Source organism: Herpailurus yagouaroundi, unplaced genomic scaffold (assembly GCF_014898765.1).
Source record: "Herpailurus yagouaroundi ecotype Mexico unplaced genomic scaffold, PumYag 187, whole genome shotgun sequence".
Lineage (NCBI taxonomy): Eukaryota > Metazoa > Chordata > Mammalia > Carnivora > Felidae > Herpailurus > Herpailurus yagouaroundi.
The window spans coordinates 8806136-8832119 of record NW_024412418.1 but is presented as its reverse complement, the minus strand read 5'-3'; the positions used below and the strand labels follow the sequence as shown (position 1 = coordinate 8832119).

At 54.9% G+C, this 25984-nt stretch overlaps 1 protein-coding gene across 4 annotated transcripts in view; it reads left to right on the top strand.

Annotated features, from left to right (window-relative positions):
• Nucleotides 1-25984, top strand: part of TSPAN18 (tetraspanin 18) — a 186260-nt gene that overhangs the window by 114097 nt on the left and 46179 nt on the right. Inside the window, exon 1 of one of the 4 annotated variants that reach the window (XM_040495373.1) lies at nucleotides 24668-25005. The exons of the other annotated variants lie outside the window; for them this stretch is intronic. The gene's annotated coding sequence lies outside the window, so the exon portion shown is untranslated. Of the gene's footprint in view, nucleotides 1-24667; nucleotides 25006-25984 lie in introns of those variants that run through there. 4 annotated transcript variants of the gene reach the window in all.

Sequence of the window (25984 nt, the reverse complement as noted above, 5' to 3'; positions counted from 1 at the left end):
CCAGGGCTTTTACTTCTCAGCCCTGTGCTCTTTCCCTCCACCATGCTGTCCCCCTTGACCCTCTGCGGGGCTCACGGTCCACACAGAAGTGAGTGAGTAAGCATAGCCGGTAGCATTTCCACCCGGCAGGCTGAGCCCTCACCAGTGCCACACCCGGGGGCAGTTTGCCAAGCAGTGGCTGTTCTGAGTGTGTCTCATCTGGATCACACACTTGCTAGGAAGAGTAAAGCCTCCGCCTGGGGGTTCTGTGACTCTCGCAGACTCCTCCTGGGCTTCCTGTGCCTCGGTTGTTGCGTCTGTGAAATGGAAACGATAACACAAACTAGAACCGCTACGCTGATGCAGCCTTTACGTTGTGCCAGGGGTGTAGGTCCTCTTAGTGTTCCCATTTTACAGATGAGGAAACTGAGGTTCAGAGGGATTACACGACCTGTCCAGCGCGTCACAAAGCCAGGGAGCAGCAGGATCCGCATCCCTCCTGGTTCCGCATGACTCCCGCATTCCGGCTCAAAGCTCATGGCTCTCCTGTTCACACCTGCGGCCCCAACCCCAGCTCAGGTGCCTGACGAGTATGTGGCTAACGAATGTCCGTGTCCCTGCCAGCTGGAATTTTGGCGACCGACCTCTGATTTGATGGGGAGAGCCTGTGGCAGGGGCCTGTGTCCCGGGAGGCTGGAACTTCTGATTTTTATGGACCTGCCGAACCTGCTGATGGAGGTGCCTCGTGGAGGAAACCACCACGGCTCAGTCAGGGCTTGGCTGGTCCAAGGAGCCTCAGACATTTAACAGGAACAGCCGGCTCTGGGTGTGTGCCGCGGCCAGCCCGGCCAAGGGGAGATGGGGTTGTGTTTATTATAAACTGTGAAACAAGACGGGCTGCCTGCCCTGCTGGAAAACAGGTAGGAAAGGGCCCTCTCGTCAGAGGGGTTTGTCTGCCTCTCCTCTTCCATTCCAGTCATTTGAGGAGTTCCCTCGGGAGCGGGGTCTGGGCCGGCGAAGCAGAGATGAATGAGCAGGCCCCAGTCCCTCAGGAGGGAGCCCGGCCCATTAACAACCCCCCGTTTATTGAGTGCTTACTGCACGCCGAGCACAGAGCCCAGAACTCTGTGGGCATTAATGTTGTTGAACCCTGACAAGGACCCTGTGAGTGTGGTTACTCTCTGAGGCTGGTGGGGGGGCGAAGGAAAGGCCTGTGCGGTGCTAAGTCTAGCAGGGGGCCGAAGGGGGAGCTTGCGGCGGGGGGGGAACAGGGCTGAGGGGCTCCAAGGTGGAGAGAGGTCCAAGGAGATCGGGAAGGGTTTCGGGTACAGGAGTGGCTTTTAATCAAGGCCACTGAACAAGGGTAGGGTATAGACAGCAAAAACGGGGAGGGAGGGCCTTCCTGGCTGAGGCAACAACAAAGAAGCAAAGGCCCAGGGGTAGAAAAGTGCATGGCAGGCAAGGGAAGATGGCGGCCGAGGGCACAGGGCCTGCAGTCACAAAGACCCAAGTGTGAATCTGGACTCGCACTAACCAGCTCGTGACCCTGGCGCGTTACATCCTCTCTCTCCCCACTTTCCTTTTTGTTTTTTTCAATTAAGGTGAAATTCACATAATGTACAATTAACTAGAGTGAACCCTTCAGTAGTATTTAGCCCACTCACATTGTCGTGCAGCCACCATTTCTGTCTAGCTCGAGAACCCAAGGAGCTTTCGAGCCCAAAAGTAAACACTGGGACCCCCTCGTCCCAGCCCTTGGCAACCACTCACTTGCTTTCTGTCCATCTGGGTTTACCTATTCTAGATACTTCATATAAATGGAATCACGTAGTATTTGCCCGTTTGTGTCTGGGTTCTTTCACTTAGCGTCGTGTTCCGGAGGTACACCTACACTATAATAACACGCATCAATACTTTGCATTCCTTTTTCTGGCTGAATACTATTCCACTAGATGGCTATACCACATTTGCCTGTTTATCCATTCATCCGTTGATGAACAGTCGGGCTTTTTCCACCTTCAGGCTGCTGTGAACGTATACGACAGGTCTGATCAGTCCGTCTTCATTCTTTTGGGCACGTACCTAGGAGTCGGATTGCGGGGTCGTATGGTCATGCCATGTTGGACGTGTCGAGGATACATCACCTCTTTGAAACTCAGTTTTGACATCTGTGGAATGGGGATGATACTGATAATTCCTCTTGCAGGGAGGATGGGAAAGGATTGGAGGGTTAAATGGCACACAGTGCCCAGGGAAGCGGGGCCTCCAGATTCATTAGGGAGAGGCCGTGTTAAGAAAGGCTGACGGCTGAGGGAGCAGGGGTCACCCGCACCCGGCTGGGCTCAGCTCTTCTCCTGAGCAGCGGGATCTTTGACATGTTCTGCCCTTTCCCCACCAAGAATGGGGTAGAGTGAGCAGGTGGCTGGTGCCCTGGGAACCAGATGCCCTTCCTGCTTTGGGGTCCAGCCAGGTTGGCTCCCCTGGCCCCATTGGACCACCGTCCCCCTCAGGGAAGCCCCCTAGCAACTGCTTATGTGGTTTTCCCCATTTGCTGCGTATTCCTGTCTCCCCTCCTCCTTTCTGAGCCCGCTGTGGGGCTGCTTAGGCTTGGCAAACAGCAGGGGCTCGGGAATCAAATTAACAGGTAAAACTCCCCATCCCCGCCTGGCTGAGCCGCAAAGCCTGGGACATAATGGGACTTGGGGGTGGGGGACGCGGGATGAGCCAGCGGCAATGAGAATCATTTGAGAGGGAGAGAGCCTCCAGGCTGGGGATGTAGGAGAGGGTCCTGATGGCACGAGGCAAGCATCACTCATCTCTTGCAGTGGCGTTTGGGTGCTTTTTGTTAGTGGGAAGCAACTTCTGGGGCCCAGTGGCCAAGCAGAACTGAGTTCCAATCCAGTGCAGCTGAGGAGGAGTTGCAAGTGACCTTGGAAAAATTATAATCTAGCTGAGCCTCAGCTTCCTCATCTATAAACTGGGAGATAAGCCCTCGTGGCTGGGCTGGTATTTGATGAGAGCAGGAGGGAAATTGGGTTGCACGGCATGTCGCAAGGTTTTGATACCAGGTGGCAGTGGAGGTGGGGGGAACAATGGTCATAGTCGAGGGGATCGTGTCACGGTGGCTCAGTGTCTCAGATTTGACTCCTGCTGGGCATTGAGTCTCGTGATGGCAGGACCCATGTCTGTCTCGTTCATGAACTTCGCTTGTCTGCGGGCGGCTCCCTAAGAAGCAGAGCCTGAGTGGCAGTGGTCGTGCAGGTGAAGTGCCGAGGGAGGCTTCTCCGGAGACACCTGCATGCCGGCGAGGAAGCAGGCCTGGGGTTCAAGTGCAGTCTCGCCAAAGCCGGATCCCAAGGGGCGCCCTGGAGTTGGCGGGTTTGTGCCCAACATTGTCTGTCGGGGCTGCGGGCCAGGCCTGGGGTGGGGATAGGGGTGTAGCCTCCCTGGCGCGTCTGTGTAAGTGACTCCAAGCAGCCAGGAGCCAGCAGCTCTCCCAGAGGGGGTGGGGGTGGAGACTCGCAGCCAGCGCTGCAGGGTCAAGGGAGGGCTGAACCATCTAGGAAAGGGGTCTGGTGCAGCAGTGAGAGGCCCCGTAATCCCTTACTTCGGAATTAGGAAGAAAACACGCATCAGATGCCACACGGACAGCCGTTCTGTTGGGACCGGTGCACAGTAGGCCCTCAGCACCTGTGAAGTGGGTCGAGTCCGGCTTCCTGCTCTCACTGCCTCACCTGCATGGAGACCTTCCCAGGGTGGCGTCTGTCCTGCCTGGCCTGGCCCAGATGAGCTCCTTCCCTCGGACAGTCAGACAGTCGGGTGGTAGACTGCCTGATCCCTAATGACCCCTGTCCCCAGGGCTGAGAGAGGAGAAGCCCATTGTTCTCAGCTCCCTTCCTGCAGAAATGAGAAACGCAGCCAAAGCCTTCAGTTGGGGGTCAGTCAAGGCCTGAGATTTCCCCAGAGGTGTTTGTCTCCGGATGAATGATTTATTCCCATTGTTATTTAGCAAGTGCTATGTGGATACATGCCGCTGGTAAGAAATGACACATTTCAGGGGAGCTTAGAGTGCCCTAATGATGCTGGGCGGCTTTCCCCAGGGCTCCAAGGAATGACCACTGTTTGTCCAGAAAACTAATGTCAGCTCCACAGCCATGTCTGTGTGTGGCTCAGGGGTGGTCAGAAAAGTCCCCCTTCACGGCTGGGGCTGTTGCTAGGGCCCGGGGAGGGCGTCACGCCATCTCGGTGAGGACCAGGACGAAGGTCAGCCACTTCCCAGGGTCCCTGCCAATGGGATGGCACAGAGGACCGAAGAAACCGCCTGGCTGGGGGTTCCCCAGGATGTGGTTGGAGCTAAAATCGTAATACTAATAATACCTTCTCAGGGTTCGCTCGGCCCCAGACGCCGTGCTGGGCAATCTCCTTGTGTCTTCTCGATTCACTCTGGGAGTGACAACTGTCACTGTCCCCACTGTACAGATGAGGAAACTGAGGCTCAGAGGTGTTCACACAAGGCGTCAAGGTCACGTAATGAGTGGCGTTCGAATTCAGCCTTCCCTGTCGAGAGCGTGAGTTCGTGCACGTGTGTGAGTGAAGGGCCAGATCGTGGCAGGGGGAGCGGGCGTGGGAGGCCCACGGAACGTGGAAGGAAGCTTCTCTCCCCTGTTGCCTTCATCACAGACCGCCCGCGTGCCCGCCGGCAGAGGAGAGGCGACACCCTGGTGGCCTCGGCGGGAAAACAGCTGCGTCCTGGCAGTGCGCCCCTCCCTGCGTCTACCTGGAGCAGGCAGGCTGCCTGTCTTCCGTCTGGGCTGGTCCTGCATCCAGTGCCACCCAGAGGTTGGTGGCTAGACCGCTGTGCCTGTGCCTTTGCCTTGTGGCTGAGCAGGGACCTTTATGTAAATCCCGGGCAAGAGAAATAGATGATGCCACACTCCCTGGAAACCTTTTCATCAGCTTCCCAGGAGGGGCCTTCAGACTCCCAATACCAAGGCTTGAACTTCAGACAGAGGAGGAAAACCCGGGACTTGGATGGTCCCCATTGCCCCCTCCGTGAATTTCCGTCGGCTCCCTGTTGGCCCAGGCTTCTGTCCTGGCACCTGGGTGCACACCCGCCTCCACTCTCTCTTCCCGCCAGGGCCGAGCATAGCCCGTTTGCTGTGGCCCACACCTGCCACGCTCGTGGAAGTCCCTGTGCCAATGCCTTGGCTGTGCCCTCGGTTTGGAGCGCCTTTCCTCCTCGTCTCCACCACTCCTGAAACTGATCCCTCCCATCCAGGTGCTACCTCCCCCTCCCCCATCTTCACCCGCTGCCCATTCGTCCAGCATCCAGGTGTGACAGGCAACTGAGGCTTCGGGCATATAGCCGGGAGTGGGTTAGATCTTTCCCCGCCTCTGCCCTCTCCCAGGGCAGAGCCGCACTCAGCCTCGCCAGAGTCCCTCTGCCTTCCCCAGTGCCTAACACAGCAACTTACACGGTAGGCATTCAGTGAGTGTTGGCTGAGTGAATGAATGAATGAATGAATGATAAACGAATATCACTTTACTGCCTTCCATTGAAATGTTTCTGCAGGCCTTCCTCCACCTGCTGATCGCGTACTCTAATGCCATATTCTGCTTTGGGAATGGAGTTTTTATACCCCCGGGGTTTATTATTCTTATTAATAATAATGACAAAATGGCTAACATTGGTCTGGCTCTTCCTGTATGCCAGGCACTGAGCAAAGTGTGCCTTACATCTACAGCAATGCTATCAGTAGGAGCTAGGATAGCCCCATTCTAATTTTTTTTAATGTTTATTTATTTTTGAGAGAGAGAGACAGTGCAAGCAGGGGAGTTGCAGAGAGAGAGGAGACACAGAATTAGAAGCAGGCTTCAGACTCCGAGCTGTCAGCACGGAGCCCCATGCAGGGCTCGGACTCATGAACGGTGAGACTATGACCTGAGCCAAAGTCGGATGCTTAACCGACTGAGCCACCCAGGCACCCCTAGAATAGCCCCATTGTATGATTAAGAACTGAGGTCTCAAAGAAGTGAAGGCATTCGCCCAGAGTCACGCAGCTTAGTCAGAGACAGGATTCTGTCACCAGTGTTCGGACTCCAGAACCCAGTATCCTACGTTTATTGAGTGATCGAGGGAATGACCCACGTGATTTAATATTTTGGTAACTGAAAGAGTCGATGCACACTCAGAAGTAGCTACACCAGCCCCACTTGTGCCACCATGTACACAACACGCCCACACACGCATACACACACGCACACCTCCCTTGTCTCTTCCTCCAACGTGCGCCATCCATGATCAGGGCTCTCACCATCCCCCCTTACGCTCATCTCTCAAATGGACCGCACGCTAGTCCTGCATCGCGGGTCCTTACATAGTCTTTTTGCTTAGCGAGACATGCCGTTACTGTGTCCTAAGAGATCAACCGTTTCTAAATGCAGCTGGGTTTAGGGAGGACATTTGTCAAGGCAAGTAGGAGACCAGGATGGTGTAGAAATGAACAGTGAAGGCTGTGGAGTCTGTGGAGATACGCAGGCTTACAAAATGTTCTAGGACATCCCAGCTTAGTGGACACAGGTACCTCTAAAATCTAGCAAGACATTCATTCATTCTTCATCAGAAATTTAGGTGCTATGCTGTGCTAACGCCCTAAGAAATGAAGGAGGAATTTGGGTCGTTAGTGATCTTCTGGGTCCTAAAACGCCAGAGGAGGAAGTGGACCTTGCTGCATAGGCAATGGGGAGCTATAGAAGGCTGTTGAGTGGGAGAGTGGCCTGGTCTGAGCTCCACCCCTGAAGATCTGTCTCCCTCCCCAGGGGAGGATGGAATGGGGTGGGGGCAGCAGGGAGACCTTGTGGAGGCTATGGCTGCAGGCCAGATGAGAGAACCAAGGATTGGATTAAGGAAGTGAAGTCCCTCGAGGTAGCAGTAGTGGGAAAGGGCCAATGTGAGGAGCTGTGTCTAGGTAGCTTGGACTGAGCTGTTGGGGTAGGGGAGGGAGAGAGAGTGGAATCCAAAACTCTGAATGTTTGGGGGACCCTGTGATTGGGAAGATTTGTGGAGGGCCCATTTCTGGGTAAGTGATAACAATAATGGGTGTTACCAAAGTCTTCCTCTGGCAGGTGCTGTGCTAAGTGCTTTATGCCTGTATCACATTCAGTACTCAAACCCCAAGGTAATTACTGTTACCCTCTCCACCTTACATGTAGGGAAACTGAGGCACAGTTAATGTGATGGGGTCACACAGCCGGTAGCTAACTGGTCGAACTAGGATTCAACTCTAGGCAGCTGCCTGCAGAGCCCCTGCCCCCCAGGTTATCCCCAGGTAACCCCCGCCCCGGCTGCAGGCCTGCAGGAGGCCATCCATCGCCATTTCTGGAAAGGATGCGCATTTCCATGCTGGGGGCGCTGAGAGGAAAGGACCAGGACGATTTAGGGTTCCCATTAAAATGAACGTGAGTGCCGCAACCTGCCTCAGCTCCCTGTTCCGTGGACATCAGCCCGGGAGATTAATGTGAGGGCAGGGGAGGCAGAGAAGGGAGGGAAGGAAGGAAGAAAAATCGCTGCCCGTTATACCTGTCCTTTGGCAAGGCCAGGTAATTAGCAAACCCTCAGCAATAAAATATTTCGTTTTGGTGTAATTGCAAAGTAATTATGTGGTATGGGTTGTGTATTAATCGTGTTGATTAATAACACCCAGGTAGTAATTAAACATCTGCTTCATAATTGTGTGCGGGCTGAAGCTTAACACACACGCGCACACACACATGCACACATGCCCGAGCCACAGGCAAAGCTCCCTGGTTCTGGTTGTGCTCATTCGTGTGTGTGTGTGTGAAAGTCCCTGGTTCTGGTTGTGCTCATTCACGTGTGTGTGTGTGTCTGTGTGTGTGAGAAAGAGAGAGAGGCAGAGAGCCAGGCTAGGTTAAGAGACCCCTCCTGTCCCCACCATACAGTGAGATCTTTGTGCCCCGGCCTTCCCTCGACATAGTGGGGAACTGCCGTGGGCCTGAGGCTCTGTGGCCCCTCTCGAGACAGAACCCGAGGCCCCCAGTATGTGTCTGCTTCCCTGCTGAAGCTGGGTTGGCACAGGGGCTCGAGGGTTCTGTACGTGTCAATACTCATAGTGCCTTAGCACTTACATTGCTGTCAGTGTTAGCCTGGATTTGAGGGCCCTTTACTCCAGCAGCCGGGAGAAAGTTCTTATGGTAGGAGCCCCCTGGGCTGAGGCCATGGTAACACCCAGCACACCTGAAAGGTCTGGATTTAATGATCTGATCCCAGAGACTGCAGGGACCAGAGCAGGATGCTGACCGGGGTACCAGGAGTCCTGATTCTAACTTGGCTCCTACCCCACTTGCTGCGTTATCTTGGACAAGTCACTTCTCCTCTGTCCCTTGGATTCCAGGTCTGTAAAACAAAAAAAAAACTGAGCTCAGAGGCCTCCAAGGGCCTTTTCAGTTCTTCTGTACTTAGATTCTAATTTGGTTTGTACTAATTAGGAATCGGAGATGATTTAAATTCAATACATATGATCCTTAGTGAGTAAACAATTTGAAATGATTCCTTCCTTTATGACTTTTCAAAGACTCACTCATGAGCAATGAGAACCCAAGCTAAAATCAATAGCTTTTATTTTCCAGAGAGAGAAATTGGCGCTTCCTGGAGCTGCTGGGCATTGCAATTCATTCTTGTATTTTAAAATTTTATGTTTATGTTTATGGACTGCCATTAGGTAATATGGATTCGTCCTGAAGGTTGATTTTTTTCATTAACTTAACTCATTTCACTTATTAGTTCACGTTTATAGCTTGGGTTTAATAAGCGCACGGTGCAGAAGTCATAAAGCGGCCCTTTTCTTTAGCAATATTTTAAAATCAAGACTCTTCTCTGAGTCACCCAGGTTTATTTGCTCATAACTTGCTTCTCCTGTGATTCAAGGCCCAGTACTGTCGATTCTAGCCAACCATTGGACTTTGAGCTTCAGTGTCCTTACGGGGGGGGGGGGGAAAGGCACCACTCATTAACAAAAGCCACAAATGCTTAAGTTTTAGAAAGCATGCGTCCCACCATCACTTTCTGTGCCTAAAGCGCTTCTCATGTTATCAAGTTGAATCCTACGTCTCTGTGAAGTGGCTCGATGTTTTTTACTTTATAGAGAAGGAAACAGGCCCCGAGAGGTTAAATGACCTGCCTGAGGCCACAAGTTGGTGGCAGTGGTAGAGCTGGGAGACAAACCCTACGGGTGGAGATCCGCCTTTCCTCCCACACCTGTCTCCCTGGCCTGTCAGCTTCGGGGCCCCCAACCGCACCTCCCTCATACCTTTACCCTCCCACCACCTCTACAGGTCTCTGCCCATCTTCCGTCCATCGCCTCACCATCTGTTTCCACTGCCTGGGCCCCTTCCTGCTTTTCATCTACCTGAAGCACACCTCTGCTCTATGACCATCAGTGGCTCCCCATTGCCTGTGGGCAAATTTCACCTTCTTTGGCCTGGCGTTCAAAGACCTTACCCGTGGAGCCCCTGCCTTCCCTTCCCACTTCATTTCCCACTCTGCCCCAACAGGAAGCCTTGGCTCATGGTCCTGAATACCCAGCCCACACTTGGGTACCCCCATGCCTTTGCTCACCCTGACCCCTTTGCCCACAGCACCCTCCTGTCATCTTATATATAAATCTGCCCCCTCCTCCAGGAAGCCTTCCCTGGGGCCCACGTAGGGAGGGACCTCTCCTGCCTCTGAACTCAGAGCTATGTGATGAGCCCTCCTTGTCACCTTGAACCATGAAGACAAGGGCATTGACTTCTCTTCCTGATAACCGTGAGCCTCTTTGAAGGTGTAGTCTGTGCCTCAGTCATCTCTGGCACCCCTGGAGTCCCAGGTACACGGCAGGTGTTCCTTAATGCTCACCAAATGAGTGAATGCTCCTGTTGCTTGTGGCCTCAGGAAAGACAATCCTTGCGTCTTCTCTGTGACTTCCGGGGCCAGCCCAGTGCAAACTTAGGGAAAGACTCTGCCCAGTTTCTATCACCTGTCGACAGCTCCGCCTCCCTTCCTTCCCGCAAGCTTCCTTCTGTCTTCCCAGATTTGTTCCTCTTCCCTTCCAGCAAAATGTACCCGTCCCGGGCCCCGCGTACTCAGCTGACTGCTGCGTGAATGGCCTTCTGGCTTCTGGCAAATGAAATCCGAATACGCTGTTAATCGCAATCGTGGCAAAGGAGGCTAGACCCCAGGGGGCTGTAGACCACTCCGTATCTGAGCTGCAGGACCCTCAGTTTTACATGTGAGGAAACTGAGGCCCGGGAGAGGAAGGAAGGGGAGTTACACAAAAGCGTTGGCTGGATTCTCAGTCAAGCCTCCCTTAGGGACTCTCTATTACTTCCTGGGTTATCTTGGCCACTGGGGTTAGAACCACAACCCCATTGGTGGGCACAGCACTTTACCGTTTGCATGCACCTGCCCGTAGGTGGTCATCTCTGCAGCTCAGCGGAATTTCCCTGAGTCTCAGAGAGGCAGGCCACATGTCCCAATCACAAGTCCAGTGGCTAGTGACAGGGCCAGGGCTGGAAAACAGGGCTGACCTGCCGTCAGCTGGTGTGGTTGCCGGCTTCCCTACCTGCTGGCGGCAGCCCCTTGTGCATCTGGGGCTCCATCTGTAGGCCCTGTGCCCCCGGCCCGAGCAGGCAGCCTGAGCCAAGGGAGAGGCAGCCAAGGGCCGGATGTACCACTGTCCGTGGCGGCAGGGGGTCGGCCTCTGGGCCTGTGGAAGCCAGGGGAAGTGATGCAGGTCAGGCCCAGCTCACAGCCTGGAGAGCATGGCCTGGGCCTTCGAGTTACCCACTCCCCAGCCCCGATGGCCCCTCTGCCACGTCCCGCCCCTCTGGCATTTCTGGGCCTGGACTCAGGGCTGGAGCATCACTTAACAAAGACACACACAAGGACAGCGTGTGCACGTTCATACACGGAGCTTCCTTCCCCTCGCCCCAGCCACAATATTGCTCCCCCGCGGGTGCCACCGCGAGCTCGTCTGCATGGGTTCACGACACGCATGATCCTACATTTCTCTAGTTCACATTCCATTTTAAACGGTCTAGACGGCGGGTGGCGGCCCGCAGCCATCAAGGATCCACCCTCCTTTGTCGCAGTCAGACTTGCAGCCCGGGTGCAGGTCAGGGATCTGCCACAAGCCGTCAAAATGAGCTGCTCTGAAATTAGCTGTGGGTTCAAATCTAATCTGTGCTATTTAACAGTCATGTGTCTGCCAAGGTACTGAACCGCTCACCGGTGAAACGGTAAAATGCGAATGAGAGCGCAGTTAGGATCAAATGGGGACATGCACAGGAAGCACTGACCCCAGGACTTTTCCGTCTCATCTCCCGTTCTGCCCTGACAGGCAGCGCTGGCTCAAGGCTCCCCACTTGGGTATCTCGACGCCCTTGCTCACCCCGCCCCACTGCCCACAGCACCCTGTTCTCAATTCCACACACACACACACACACACGCACACACACACACACACACACACACACACACACACCTGCCCCCTCCTCCAGGAAGGCTTCATGTGCCTGCTGGGGTCGTCCGTGCATTGTTGTCAGGATATTAGAGGAGCAGCCTTACTTTGGCAGCTCCGCCCAGAAGTGGCTAGAGCCGGGCTTTCCAGCTGACCGTGAGAGATTGTAGGGACTGCCAGTGGGCCCAACAGCCCGTTTCACAGATGGGGAAACCAAGGCCCCGCAAAGGGGAGCATGTGCCTGGGCGTAGCTAGTGTGGCATTGGAACCGGAGCGAGGACCCCTGCCTGCAAGACTCAGGGCAGGGGGGTGGAGGGTCCACTGCAGCTGTGTCCTCCTGGGGGTGAAGACCGCCCCACCCCCCCACCCCACCAGGGGTCTGTTCATTGGGTGGGTGGTCTGCTTCTTTCAACACGTTTGAGGGGGGGTGGGTTGGGGTGGAAATGAAACGTGGAGGCTGGGGGTCCCCCAGATGAGCCTCGTCCTCAAGTATGTGTGGTGAAGAGGCCCAGAGAGGCTGGGACACACCGATCATCCCGATGGGGACTGAAGCAGGGCCCGCAGGCGCCACGTGAGTCCACGAGGAAGACCTCGCTGCGCCTCATGCTGCTAAAACAGTCTCCATTGTTTCTTGAGGCCAGTTATTTGTTTCTTCACCGTACCCCTTTTGGAGAAAGCCGGGACGCCACCCCTCCTGGGGAGTTCGCTCCCCCACCCCTGAACGCTCCCCAGTTCTCGCGAGAGCAGAGCGGGCTGCCGCCGGGGGCGTTAGCACTCACCAGCTTGCAGAGCGCTAATGACATTTGCATTTTGCTCGCTGTCGAAATGTGGGCTGGGCGGTGGGGATCCCACAGGGGGCACGCGGGGAGCCTGCAGCCCACCCGGAGAGGCAGATATGCGGGGCTGGGGCCCCGAGCTGCTCTGTGAGAGGCAGTGAAGAGGGAGGAAGGTGGGGACAGAAGGAATGAATGACCGGGTGGAACTGAGAGTTTTGTCTGAAGACTCGCCAGGGGGACAGAGCAAGCCCCAGTCCGGTGCTCCACCTTGCCGTGCGGCCCCTGACAATATTCTCCTCTGCATCACATCCCTAGCATTTGTTGAGCGAATGCTCTGCATGGCCTTCACAGACTTGTTAACTGCCTGCAATCCTCGGAGAGAGATGCTATTATTATCCCTGTTTTATAGGCGAGGAGACTGCTGCTCTGAGTGGACACCTAACTTACCCAGGGTCCACCTCTGGAAAAAGATTGCCCCAGCATGTGGCCATGATCTACCTGCCTCCAAAGACCATGCTTCTGACCACTGTGGGCATTGACTCTTGCCCCTTGTCGGGGTTTGAACACAGCCAGGAAACAATTCTCTGCCCTGGCCTGTGACCAGCATCCGCCTGACGGCATGTGGCCGATCCCTGCCCTGTACCCGGGCTGCAAGTCTGACCGCGACAAAGGAGGGTGGATCCTTGCAGAGAACACCCAGCGGCGAGTCAGGAGAGACGCAGGGTTTAGGCCCCACTCTGCCACCAACTTGCCATGTGACCCTGCACTAGTCCCCGCCCTTCTCTGGATGTCAGTCTCCTCGTTGGTAAAATGAGGCCATTGGTCTGGCTGGATGGAGCATCCCAAGAATGCATTTTCACATGAGGAAGGATCTTGCCTCCGATGCACTCACACTCTTGTGGAGTTCCCACCCACTCACTCCAGCATATACATTTATGTTTCACATCAAAGCAAACCGCGAAACATTTGTCGAGCTTCCCCGCTCTGCAAAGGGCACGGTGCTAGACACAGTGGGTGTGATGCTTACATATTTTTATGCAGGGCATACACACACAGGCATATGCATATCTTTGTGTCTCAGTCTCGCTTCCAGGCAAGTTCAGCTGGGACCTCTATCCTGATGCACGACCCCAGGTTCCTACTGTCTTTGCCCCATCCCACAGCCCCCTTGGGATCCAGAGAGCATCTCAAACAAAAAGACACGTCCGGCAGTGGGAGCTGATGAGATCTCCCCGGACCAGGCAGTTAGGATTGATGTGCTTGTCTCCGACAGGTGGGCATCTCCTGGACAGCCCGAGCTTGCAGTGGCCGGGGCTTCTGACACCGTCATCAGAGCAACTTGAAACCCTTGACTTTGGCGTCTAGACACGGGCCCAGTACTTTTCCAGGCCTCCCAACGCCTGCCACCCAGGTAAGGGAGTTCAGGCTTGCTCAGCACCGGGTTCTACGCTGCGCCTGTTGTCGTCACTAATAGAAACCATGAGCAGGGGCACCCGGTCATTCTGTATCACCAGTGTCCTCTTTTATACCCTTCCAGAGCAGGAGAGCCCAGTGGCTCAGGCTCTAAAGTCCAGCAGACCTGGGTTCGAATTCTGACACCACCAATTACTGGCTGCGTGGACCTTGGGCAGGTGTCTCGCCAACCTTTCTGTGTCTCAGTTTCCCCATCGGTCAAACCAGGAAGGAAGAGCACCCACATTCTGGGTTTGTGAAGATGAAATATAGGAAAAGGGCCTAGAACAGGATGGACACAGAGTAAGCTCCGAATTCAAGAGACGGTAACTGTTCCTAAGGGTACCCCTGTGCTCATGACGATCCGTAAAGAGTTCGGTATCGTCTGTCTCCTGCCAGAAGGTGGAGTCCATGAGGGCAGGGGTTTGTCTGCCTCATTCTTAATTGAATCCCCAGGTCCCAGCACTGTAAACTGCCCCCCGCTTTTTTTTTCAAGTTTATTTATTTTTAAGAGAGAAATAGAGAGGCAGAGAGAGAATCCCAAGCAGGCTCCACACTGTGCATGTGGAGCCCAACGCGGGGCTCAAACTCATGAACCCTGAGATCATGACCTGAGCCAAAATCAAGAGTCAGACGCTTAACCGACTGAGCCACCCAGGCATCCCTGGCCTTTATTTGTTGAATGGATGAATGTATGAAGGTGTTTTGCCTGTTTTATACAGAACCCGCAGGACAAGTCCTTGAAGGTCCTTGCGTTAGTCTGGATATGAGTTTGGTTGTGTGTGACAAAACCCCTAATGATAGTTCCTTCAATGAGAAAGAGGTTGATTTTCCTCTAAGTAAAATTGTTTTTGTTTTTTTTTTTCATTTTTTTAAATGCCTATTTATTTTTGAGAGAGAGAGGGACAGACCAAGAGCAGGGGATGGGTGGAGAGAGAGGGAGACACAGAAACCAAAGCAGGCTCCAGGCTCTGAGCTGTCAGCACAGAGCCCGAAGCAGTCTCGAACTCATGAACCGTGAGATAATGATCTGATCTGAAGTCAGATGCTCAACAACCTGAACCACCCAGGCGCCCCGTCTAAGTGAAATTCTGAGCTAAGAAGATTTTTCCACACAAAATTGTTAGAGGCCCAGCTTCCTCTGTCTTGTGGTTTCACCATTGCTGGTCTACATGATCCACGATGGCCCATGACAGCTTCTTTGTTCTACTCAGCAAGAAGGAGGAAACCACAGAAGGAGAGGGTGCCGCTTCCTTTAAGAGGGTGCCCATGTCGCTTCCATTCACGCCCCATCGGCCGGAGTGCAGTCATTCTACAGCATGCTTTGCTGCAATGGAGGCTGGGAATTACAGGCTTCATTCTGGGTGGCCATCTGCCCAATTGCCATTCTATTTCGAAGGAAGAAGGGCAACATGGATACTGGGGGACCCTCCACCTTGCCCGATAAGATGACCCACCCCTTTTTTTCACCCTCCCTCTCCGCTCCCTCCCTCTGGCAACCGGTGATCTTTTGAGCGTCCCCAGACTTTTGCCTTTTCCGGAACATCATAGAATCGGAATCATACTGTAGGTAGCCTTTCAGATTGGCTTCTTTCACTTAGCAATATGCATTTGAATTTCCTCCATGTCTTTTCATGATTTGATGGCTCGTTTGTTTTTATTGCTGAATAACATTCCATTGAATGTACCCTAGTTTGTATATGCGTTCACTTACTGAAGGTTGTCCCGGTTGCTTCTGATTTTAGGCAATTATGAACAAAGGTGCTATACATTCATATGCAGGTTTTTGTATGGGCCTAAGCTGTACCCAGTTGGGTAAACACCTAGGAGCATGTTGGCTGAACTGTATGGTTGAGAACATATGTGGCTTTTTAAAAGACCACCAAACTGCCTTCCAAAGTGGCTGCAGCATTTCGCATTCCCCGCAGCCTCTGCCCAGGGCAGGTCTCCCTGAGACTGTGGACCAAAGCCCCGGGGTGACTCTTCCTGCTCCAAGATCAGGGGTGGCTGCATTCTGGGACCCTCATTCATCGTGTAGGGTGTGTCTCCCCTACAAGAACCCAAGGTCAGCGAGGCAGAACAATGAGGAGAGGGGACAAAGCGAGTGGATCTGGGCCAACGTTAGATCAGCCAAAACACAGCCCAAGGGGGGAGTCAGGGGGCTGGAGAGGCTGGGGTGCAGACGGCCTGTGGCCAGTGCTTGAGTCTGAGGGCCCCTGGGCTCAACTGGGGAAGGTGGGAGCTGCTGCCCAGGTCAGCAAGAACCAGTGATGGGCCAGAAATGATGGTTGGCTGCAGGGGAGACCAGGGCAAAGGCTGAACCGAGGTCAGATGCCACATCAGTTGGGAGCCAGTCCTCAACTCCAAACCTGATTAGGCGAGACAAAGCGATTTATTAGCTTTTTATTGGTTTCCAATATATTGACAGTTTGGGGCGTGTTCATGGGTGTCCAAGGCAGAGCCAAATCCAAGGTTCAAATGATGCCCATGTCTGTGCCTTCTGCTTTCTTCCTTGTGGGTTTCCATCCCTGGCACCCGGGCCCGGTGGGGTGGCAGGGCAGTGATGAACAGACAGCTCAGGACTGACATCCCACTCATTTCCAAGCTGTGGAAGGAGAGTTTCTTTTTCCCAGGATGTCCAGCCGAAGTTCCAGAGTTGAAGCTTATTGGCTGGTCTCAGGTCACGTGCCCGTCTCTGACCAATTACTGAAACCGGGGTGGGGGCGGGTGGGAAGAGAGAATGTGCTGATTGGCCAGACTAGGTCAGAGTCGATGGCCGGTGGGGCAGCATGTGTTATCAGTGGCGGGGGCGGGGGTGGGTGGGTGGCGGGCCTTGGCCTGAAATTGGGAGAGGGCTGGAACCCCAAAGGGAAAACCCGGGTGCTGTTTTCAGAAGGAGGAAGGAATGCTAGGGAGACAAAACAAGAGGTGAGCCTACTGGTGCCATGGCAGGGCCTGGGGGACACGGAGGAAACGGGAATGCTGATTTGTCCCAAATGGTCCCTCCTGTAGTTTACAGGAGGAGGGTGGCCTTGCTCTGACAGGTGCACCTGGGTTTCTGTGGATCTGGTATCTGAAAGCCTGATCTATGCACCTGCAGTCCCACACTCACACGCACTCACATACACAGTGTACTTCCAGGTGATGCTTCGTGTTCCAGAAGGATTGGCCCCGAACGTCCCTCCCATATGGAGTTGCTGTGCACTGGAGAAGCCACCCCACTCTTTCAGCCACCCCATATCTTGCTGCCTTGGTTTCCCCTCTACTTGCTGGGAGGACCTTTTCCTTCCTCCCCCGACTCCCTCGTGGCTGGGGAAAGTTTCTTGAGCCACTTTAGGGTTTATTTGCCTCAAATGGGCTCCCAGAAGCCCTGGGCCTATGAAGACCCCCTTCTCAGAACAACTGCAGCCCAGCCCTCAGATGCACTGAGGCGTCTCAGCGGAGAGGCAGGGCTGACTGAGCAAGGACCCCATCTCTGTGGAACCCAGGGGCCTCCGTGGGGCTCCAGGGAACATGGGAGCAGGCCGGCCTCTCGGCTTTCGCTGACGTCCACCGTGGCAGCTCTGTTATGCATTTAGGGTGCGGTGTATGATCTCATTTGAAAGAAGATTGTTCTGTAGGAAAAAGATTGAAAACCACAGCATATGATGCCGCCTCCCAGACAACTGTGGCCAAGTGCTTTTTGCATTCTGTCCTTTGCTTGATTTTGGTCAACCACAAACCTCCTTGCCCTTCACCAGTGTGTGTGTGTGTGTGTGTGTGTGTGTGTGTCTCTCTCTCTCTCTCTCTCTCTCTCTCTCTCTCTCTCTCTTCTCCGTCTCTTGCCTGTGGATTCTGCAGCTCTGACTCACCACATAGACCAGCTCAGTGTTCAGCACTATCCTGCCTTATATGGTGTGCTCAGTGCTGCTGGGTCAATGAGTGTTAATTCATTTCTTCAGCCAGTGACTATTGTGTTCTTATCATGTGCCGGACCTGCTCTACTTGCCAGGGATAGAGAGTGAGCAAAGCTGAAAGGTCCCCGCCCTCCCCTCTGGGAGAGCCCCTGAGGGCAGGACCCTTCCTCCGGGTGTCTTCCCCCCCATCCCCCCCACACCCCTTGTCCAGGGTTTCGTTCAATGCTGAGCCATAGTTGAACTTGGTGAAAGTCTACGAGTTGAATTATTTTCCACGCTATTTTCCAAAGCCCCCACCGACGCTGCAGAGATTCTAGAATGGCTTGGTCCTCACCCGGTAGGACTTACAAGACACAGCTTGCCATAGGTCCTGGAGAGGGACAGGGGTGACGGTTAGAGATCTGTGTGCAGACCCAGTGGGGGGAGGTGCACAAGTAACCGGAAGGAATTGGCCAGCCTTCACTCCGGTCGTACCTTGCCCATTCAGCCTCTCAAGGGGCTCCCGGCCAGTCATAAGGAGATAGACATGAGAGCAAAGACATTCAAAGTAGAGAATAAGAGAGTCCAGAGCAGAATTATAAAAGAAGGCTTGTAGGTTCCAAGGCCAGTGATCCAGAGGTCACTTCCGGGTGGGGACGGTGGTGAGGAGTCCGGGAATGCAGAGCATTCCAGCGGGCTTCGAAAATTGGGGTACCGGACAGGCAAGGATGCCAGGAAGGAGCAAACAGTGAGAGCGAAAGCCTGGAGGTGGGAGCCTAGGGCTTGGAAGACTGTGCCAGGCAGGAAACAGGATGGACGCGGACAGCTTCTTCCCTGCTGGCCTCCAGGCTTGGCTGCGTGCAGGTCCGTGGCCATCCTCAAATCCGCCTTTAAACGACAGCCCGGGTTTGGAGTCAAGTGGCTCTTCCATTTTCCTTTTTTTCCCTCCATCCTCAGGAAGGGGAGTTGCGGAGGGGCCGTTCAGAAGAAGGGACCCAAAGTAATGAAGCCCCCCAACTCCAAGGTTCTTAATGGAACGGAGAAACCGTGTTCACCTGTAACTTCTCAAGTCACAACAGAGCCTGGGCTGGAAGTCAGAAGACTTGGGTTCCTGTCCCAGCCCTGCCACGGATGTCCTCAGCTTCCCTGTCCTGTACTTTGTCGTTTGTGAAATGGGTGGGGGGGGGGGTGGGTCCCAGCCTTAGACCTTTAATTCTAAGTCAGAACTCGGTGCACCTCCCAGCTCTGCCAGTAGTATGGCCTTGGCCCTCTGAGCCTCGGTTTTCTCATCTGTAAATTGGGGATAATGACACTACGCATCTCACAGGACGGATGTGGAGATTCCATGAGGTCACTAAAGGAGATAAAGCGCTCACCAGCTTGTCCACCAGAGGGTCAGTACTGAGTGATAGCACTCATGCTATGGGTGTTCTTATTATTTAGATTTTCAGTTTTATGACTCTGGGAGGAATCCTCAGTAGAGTCTTTGGTATGTAGGTGCCTTTGGGCAGCTTAAGTCCATGTCCCCCAGATACAGTGATCAGGACAAGTCACACCCCTCCCGTGGGGGAGAGCTGCCTTCCTCAAAATTACATTTATTCACTCAAATATTTCCTGAACACCTGCTGTGTGCCTGGGCCTCTGAGAGCTGAACGGGACACCCAAGCTCCCTGCTCTCAGCAGCTCAGGCTGCCGCAAAGCGCGCTTTGTACCTCCAGCTGGCCCCGCCGACACCGTTGGCCAAGGGACCTCACGCCGAGCATGGTGCGCTCAGCTCTGCAGGCTGGAACCCTGGGAGAGATCCCACCTGTCTCCCCGGCTCCCGGATCTTTCCTACCCTCTCCCTTTCCATCTTGGGGCAAAGGCTTGGGTGAAACGCCAGAGAACCCAGTGCAGTTAACTGGCCTGGTAACACACGTGGACCGGAGAGACCGCTGGGATTGCCAAGCCCTGGTTCAGCGATATGCAAACTAAGTGCTTTGGAGAAGAAGAGTGGCTTGCCACCGGGCACGGATTGCAGGGTTGTGTCTCATTCATTCCCCTGTTGATGTCTGTTTGGATCTCTGACTGCAAGAGCTTTTGGAAATTTGCAGAGGAAGCAGAGCCTACAGATTGGAAGGCCCTGAGGGGTCCAATCTGCCCTGTGCTCACCTGGTCCTTTCTGGGTGGTCGTGGGCCTCTCGCCCACGTGGGTCCTCGGTTGCCAGGATCCGGCAGAGAGCCGGGCACGCAGCGCCTTCAGTCAGTGGCTGGTGAGTGGACGGACAGATGGACAGGCGGCAGTGGGCTCCCCGTCATACGTGCTTTCTTAGCCTCGGTCCAAGTTTCCAAGGTGGTTGGAGACACCAGGCTCTGGCTTTGTTTTTGATTTTGGTTCCTGGGCAGTCGCAGTGGTTTTCAAGTCACAGAGCGGACTCAGAGCAAATGGTTTTTGAGCTTGTCAATCTCTCAGTTGCAGTTTCAGGAGGCAGCACGGCGCGCGCACCCTGATCTAGGGTGGAGCTTGCTCCCTGACACTCGAGAGTTTAGAGCCCTGCTCCAGGGCTGGGTGACCTCGGGCATGTTACTTAGTCTCTCGCAAATTCAGTGTCCTCATCTAGAAAATGATAGCACTAATAGCATCCAACACAGAGGGCTGTGATGAGCTTAGATTAAATAATGGGGATAAAAACACAGAGCCGAGCTCTGGGCACATGGTAAATGTACCAGAAGGATGATGGTGATGTATTTAATGACCCCTTAGGCTATTTGTTGCATAGACTTCTCTCTTCCAAACCGATTTTTGCATGCTGCTTTGCATTTTTCAGACAAAAAATTATTTTTAAAAGTTATCGTTACAGAAGTAATACGTGCTCCTTAAAAATTCAAATGATCCAGGAGGATTTAAATTAAAAAGCAAATGCCTCATCCACCGCCAGCCAGTTCCTTCCCTTGCCTAGTGTGCAGCTTCCCAAGTCTGGAACTGTCCTCCCTTTTTTTTCTCCCCAGGAGCAGGGGACAAGTGTGCAGTCAGGTGAGGACAGCCATCAGGTGGCTGTTGTGTTGAATTGCCGTCCAGGCCAGAAGTCCAGGCCTCAGTGGTCCCACTGGAGCAGGGGATAGCCTGGCATCCTGGCTGCAGTTTGCTCTCTGTCTTGAGGGTCTCCAGCGTTCCGGGTCCTGGAGTCCTGGCAGGTGGCCTGGGCCAGGCCACCTTCAGGCCAGGCTTGGAGGGACAGACTCACCGACACTGTGTCTGGCCGCATGCAGGCCTGGCTCCCTCTTCTGTCAGGGAGCCCCGGGCTCAGTCCAACCCGAGCTTACATGCTCCTGGCAAGACATTCGCTCATTCCTGTCCGCCTCCTGAGAGTCTGCACGTCCGCAGCTTGCCCTCTGGTGCCACACTCCTTCCCTCCATCAGGAACAGCCCCGGACCTAGCATGGCGCCTGGTGCATCACTGGCACTAAGTGGACCCACAGCAGGTTTGAATTTTAGCATCACGATGGTGCCAAATGTGTCATCTGCCTTTACTTCTTTAGCTCTGACCATCTGCCACGGAGCCCCCGCTACCCATTTGAAGGACATTCCATCCCAGGCATATTGGGGAGGGAGGATTCTTGCCCCCAGGCCATGTTACTTAGCCTCTGTCAAATTCAGTGTTGTCGTTTAGAAAACAATAGTGCTAATAGCGTCCTGTAGGGGTCTTGGTGGCGCCTGTGTGGCCCAGAACACTTAGGGTAGGCTCCTTTGGCGAGCCTTGAGGTCCAGGGAGGGCAAGCGGGCCGTGGCCATTTCCACGCCATCCTGGGCCCAAGAGTGGAGTTTGGCTGCAACTCCAAGCGGTGAGTTTGGGTGCATAGCCTTCCAGCCTTGCCCGGGCTTCTCACGGTGGCCCCGTGGAAGTCCTGCCACCTGGTGGGAGGGCTCTTCCAGCACTCGGGCCTGTCGTTCTCGGATCCCCCCACTTCTTGCTGATATCCAGAGATGCTCAACAACCCTCTCCCCGGGCCTGCTGCCTCTGCCTGCCCCCCTGCCCAGGCTTACACGCCTCCACCTTCACAGGCTCCAGCCTATGCCCCGCCGAGAAGTTTCCAGGGCCCAGAGGGTGGACGGTCTTCCTAGCCCAGCAACCTCTGTGCCTGGCCTTGGAAGCCAGCAGCCCCCAAGACATGGGATCCAAAGACTTGGCCGCCATCTTGGGAAAAGGGAGAGAGAGAGAGAGAGCTCCCACAGCAGAGCAAACAAATCAGGAAAACTTGTCTCAGTAAATTCTCCTGCCATCCACACTGGCTACCACAGATAGACCGGGACCTTTCGTGCATTTGGGTACCGAACGCCAACTCTAAACCAGATTGGTTCAGAGACTGGAAATGAAAGAAAAATCAGACAAGATCGAGCTCAGAGGGCTCAGATGTGGTCCTCAGACAAGCAAGCTCAGCATTGCCTGGGGACTTGCTAGAATGCAGATCTCAGACGCCCTCCCCAGACCTCATGAATCAGAGATTTGCGGGTGAGATCCAGCAGTCTAGACTTTGACAGGCTCCCCCCGGGGCTGGAGATGCAAGCTGAAGTTCAAGGCTCACTGAGCAACAGGCAGGTGGCAAGTGGTCCGGGGCCCTGTGATGCAGTGGCACGTAGACAGGGTGACACAGCCCACGGTGACACAGTCCACGTAGATAGGGATTATGAATGACTTACTTAGAGGTGGACAAAGAAATCTGTGTGTGACTTGGGGGAGGGGAGTGGATTCCCGGCGGAGGGATCAGCACATGCAAAGTCCCTGAGGCATGATAGAACAGAAGCGTTCAGGACCTGTAAGTGGTATTGCTGGGGCAGAGTGGGGGAGGAGCATGGGGGGGAGGGGGGGGCTCAGCAATGGGCTTCTTGTGCTCTGAGTTGGGTTTTCCCCAGGAGTGCCGGAGAGCCGTGAAAAGGTTTATGCAGGGGGGAGGGAAGACCTGCACCCTGGGAAGACGGGTGGTTGAGGTGAAGGGTCTCTGGACCACAGCAGGTATCGGGCTGTCTTCTGGAGGGCAGGGATGAGCCTGTGGTGGATGGGGAGTAGGAAGCAGGGTGGGGCGGGGATATCCTGGGTCCTGGAGGAGTCCTGCCCTGTTGCCAAAACACAAACACCGGGGAGCCACTACTGAATGCTGGAGCCTGGGTGGCCCTCTTCTGTCCGTCTCTTTGTACCTCGGGAACACTCTGCCTTGCACTGTGATTAGTCTGGGCGTCGTGCCTTCCACTCCAGAGTCTCCGTTTGCCATCTCTGAGGGAGAGGAGACCACGGTTCTGTCCGCACGGCTAGGTCCCAGACCTAGTGGCCGCACCAAGAAACGCAGCAGGATGCCTAGAGCCCCTCTGACGGTGGAGCTGGGTGGAGGCTGGGAGCGCCTGAGAGGGGCCCAGGCCGATGGCGGGCTGGGTCAGGAGGCGCCTGGCCTCCGCCCCTCAGGGCTGGCGTGCCAGCACCTTGGAGAGGAGGTGGCGGGAGAAACCCCCAGCCCGGCCTTCTCCTTGGAGGCCCAGCCTCCCTCACTGCCTTCCTAGGGCCAGGCAGGCACAGGAAAGGGAGCCGGGGCCTCTCCCAGGCCTGGGGCTCCCCTTTGGGAAGGGGCCTCTGATGAGCTCAGCCTGCGGTGAGTCTGGGGCTGAGCGGGGGGAACCTGCAGACTGCCGCCAGGATCCTGAGTCCCTGGGGAGGCCAGAAGTGGGGAGAGGCAAGGCCCCTGCATGCCTGACGGCGGGCAAGTATGAAACCCGCGTCTGGCCGGAGGGCCAGACAGGGCCCCATTCGACCGGCTTACCAGCAGCTCTGGGCCGGCAGCCTCTGCTTCCCTTGCCCCCGCCTCTGGCATAGTTCAGGCCCCAGTGCATTCGCTTGGAGCCCTGAGCTGCCTGGCCTGGCCTGTGTGTATTCAAGGATCACGTTAGCCCAAACCAGCAATCAGTGTGGGTGTGTGGTGAGCGCTGGGAGGAGGTGCGGTCCTGGTAGAGGAGGTGCCAGGCCCCCTCCCTCAGGATGGCTCAGGCCTTTCCGCTTCGCTCTGAGTGCAGATTTAACTCTTGAGGGAAGCGACCGGCAAGGATTCCTGGCCTCCCCAACTAGCCGGACCAGGAGGGGTTTCAAAGTCCTCTGTTTCGACTCCTTGAGAGGTGTTCATTGAATTCTGCTTACATACTACTGGCGACGGAGAGCTCGCTATCAGTGCAGACAGCAGTGCTCAGATGGCCTTGAAAGTTGTTTTCCTGCTCTGCACAGGAGCAACCGTGAGCAGGTCGGATCTCTCCTCAGTGTGCGGACCCCGAGCGGAGACCGGTCTTCTCTGCTCATCTGCAGGCCCGAGGGTGTCACATCCCCAGGAGAGATGTCAGCCCTTCCCCGGCAGATAGCAGTGCCCAGCACGTGATTGGTTCTGTCCCCACGTCCCTCAAGTGGACCCACCAGTGCCTTACAGACCAGGCCAAGCCACGCCTTCGGCTTTCCTCCTAACTTAGAGACCCCAAACTTTAAGATGCCCCGAGCCGCCCTCCAGCACTGATCTGCGGAGGCTTCTGGGAGGCCTGTCTCCCGGAGGCCTCCTCCCTCATGCTGCCACCTTCCAGGTTCCCCATCCTTCTGCAGAAGCTGCCTCCCCATATCACTGGGGCTTCACTTCGGGGTGTTAGTGAGGCCAGCTGGTGGGTGGGTAGTAGTTTCTCCCACGGGGTAAGGAATAACCAGAGGGCGCCACTGTGAACCCACCGGTGGAGAAGGAGTCCCCAGACCGGCGGTGACCTCAGGCCTCAGCTGCCACTGCTTCCCACAGGGTGTGGGCATCACCCCCAACCGTGCGTCGGCCCCTCTGGACTTTGTCGCTGGTGTCACTGTTTGGGGTTTCTTAACAGGTTTACGGAAGTATAATTTTCACTGCTGTGAAATTCGCTCATTTTAAAGGCATGATTCACTGACTTGTAGTAACCGTAAGAAGTTGTGCAACATCGCTACAATGTCCTTTGAGAGTATTTCCATCACCCCCCAAAAAAGAAACTTGCCATCAGATCCTGTTCCCACCCCCAGCCCCAGGCTCGCGCCGTTTCCTCTCTGCCTCTGGAGATTTTGCCGTTCCTGGACATCTCATATAAATGGAAGCACATACCACGTGTGGATGCCTGTTTTTTATATCCTGGCAGAGGCGCGAGGAGACGGTGCCCACTCACTGATACGCCCACCTTTCCACAGCCGGCTGAGGCCACGTCCTGGTGTGTTTTCTTAGAGCTGGGAGATCTCCTGGAGACACTGAGTGCAATCTTTAGTCTAGTGCAGGAAGGAAATCCTGTGTGCCCAACGTTACACGAGGACCCTCTGACATCTGCTTGAATACGAGTGGCGACAGCCAGCTCGCTAACCCCGGGACTAAAAGAAACTTGCTTGTCCTGGTCACATGGTAAGTGCCAGGCTTGCTGATGTCATTTGATCCTTGGGTTCGTCCTCCAAGATGGAATCATTTTACAGCCAACGAAATTGTAGTTCAGAGGGGTTGAGGCGCTTACCCCGAGTCACACAGGTAGGAAGTGGGTGAAGCCAGATTTAAACCCTGGGCCTGTCTGATTTCAAATCCAACTTCTTATAAAAAACTTTTTTTTAAATGTTTATTTATTTTTGAGAGAGAGAGAGAGAGAGAGAGAGAGAGAGAGCATGAGTGGGAGAGGGGCAGAGAGCGAAACAGAATCCGAAGCAGGCTCCAGGCTCTGAGCTGTCAGCACGGAGCCCGATGCAGGGCTTGAACCCACACACCGTGAGATCATGACCTGAGCCAAAGTCAGACGCTCAACCAACTGAGCTGCGTGGCACCCCTTTGTAATCGGGGCAAACTTCGTATTCCTGTAACTTGCACCCATTGTTTCTAGTTTTGCCAACAAGACCCACGCAGACCACCCGCCTGGACGTGGGTCCTTCGGGTCTACGTCCGCCCGACCAGCGCTTTTCGGTGGACAGCCACGTGGGGAGGCTGCGAGACAGGGGTTGGCCAGGGGCCGATCTGACCCAGGCTGGCTCCTTGGACCTTTTGAGGATCCCTTCAACAGCCTGCAGCAGCATGGAGTCTGCTGGAGCTGCTCGCCATCTAGAGGGCCCCCCCTTAGAGAAACCTGGGGCACGGGGAGGCTCAGGGCCTCTGGTCTGAATGAGTTCTTCCCATGCTTCAAAGGAAGAGGCAGGAAGAAACAGACGTGGTGTAACTGGAGGAGAAGGACGGGCCTGGCAGCCCACCGATCCCCGTGTTACTTTTCTAGCCAAATGGGACTCAGCGTGAAACAGGAGGCCACGATTCACTTCCCCTACCCGCACTGTAGCTCGATCTGCCCTGGGCGCAGAAGTGGAATGTGCCCCAGGCTGCCTTCTCTCCCTTGGACCGGGGGGGGGGG